This window comes from Rhincodon typus, chromosome 16 (assembly GCF_021869965.1).
Source record: "Rhincodon typus isolate 14 chromosome 16, sRhiTyp1.1, whole genome shotgun sequence".
Lineage (NCBI taxonomy): Eukaryota > Metazoa > Chordata > Chondrichthyes > Orectolobiformes > Rhincodontidae > Rhincodon > Rhincodon typus.
In genome coordinates this window covers 54636364-54637632 of record NC_063347.1, presented here as the reverse complement: position 1 = coordinate 54637632, position 1269 = coordinate 54636364, and the positions used below count along the sequence as shown (strand labels likewise).

General features: G+C 53.2%; 1 protein-coding gene across 10 annotated transcripts in view; it reads left to right on the top strand.

The window, feature by feature from the left end:
* LOC125485088 (cadherin-related family member 4-like) overlaps positions 1-1269 on the top strand; it is a 70863-nt gene that overhangs the window by 66143 nt on the left and 3451 nt on the right. The gene's annotated exons all lie outside the window — the stretch shown is intronic.

The following is a 1269-nucleotide window of genomic DNA, read 5'->3' as shown; positions in this document are numbered from 1 at the left end:
ACAGTGTGTGTGAGGGTGGGGTGTTAGATGGGGTACAGTGTGTGTGAGGGTAGGGAGTTAGATGGGGCACAGTGTGTGTGAGGGTGGGGAGTTAGATGGTGTACAGTGTGTGTGAAGGTGAGGAGTTGGATGGGATACAGTGTGTGAGAGGGTGGGGAATTAGTTGGAGTACAGTGTGTGTGTGAGGGTGGGGAGTTGGATGGTGTACAGTGTGTGTGAGAGGGTGGGGAATTCGATGGAGTACAGTATGTGAGGATAGGGAGTGGGATGGTGTACTCTGTTTGTGAGAGGGTGGGGAGTTGGATGGGGTACAGTGTCTGTGAGGATAGTGAGTTGGATGGTGTACTTTGTATAGGAGAGGGTGGGAAGTTGGATGGGGTACTCTGTGCGTGGGCAAGAGTGGGGAGTTGGATTGGGTACAGTGTGTGTGAAGGGTGGGGAATTAGATGGATTACAGTATATAAGGGTAGGGAGTTGAATGGGGTACAGTGTGTGTGAGGGTGGTGAGTTGGATGGTGTACTTTGTGTCGGAGAGGGTGGGGAGTTAGATGGGACACAGTATGTGTGTGAGTGTCGGGTGTTGGATGGGGTACAGTGTGTGAGAGGGTGGGGAGTTTGATGGGATACAGTGTGTGAGAGGGTGGGGAATTAGATGGGGTAGAGTACGTGTGTGAGGGTGGGGAGTTAGATGGGGTAATCTGTGTGTGTGAGAGGGTGGGGAATTAGATGGGGTACAGTGTGTGTGAGAGGGTGGGGAATTAGATGGAGTACAGTATATGAGGGTAGGGAGTTGAATGGGGTACAGTGTGTGTGAGGGTGTTGAGTTGGTTGGTGTACTTTGTGTCGGAGAGGGTGGGGAGTTAGATGGGGTAATCTGTGTGTGTGAGGGTGGGGAGTTTGATGGGGTACAGTGTGTGAGAGGGTGGGGAATTAGATGGGGTACAGTGTATGTGAGTGTGGGGTATTGGATGGGGTACAGTGTGTGTGTGAGGGTGGGGGTTGAATGGGGTACAGTGTGTGTGTGAGGTTGGGGGGTTGGATAGGGTACAGTGTTTGTGAGGGTACGGGTTGGATGGGGTACAGTGTGTGTGAGGGTGGGGGCTGGATGGGATACAGTGTGTGAGTGAGGGTACGGGTTGGATGGGGTACAGTGTGTGTGAGGGTGGGGAGTTGGATGGGGTACGGTGTATGTGTGTGGGTGGGGAGTTGGATGGGGTACAGTGTGTGTGAGGATGCGGGTTTGATGGGGTACAGTGTGTGTGAGGGTGG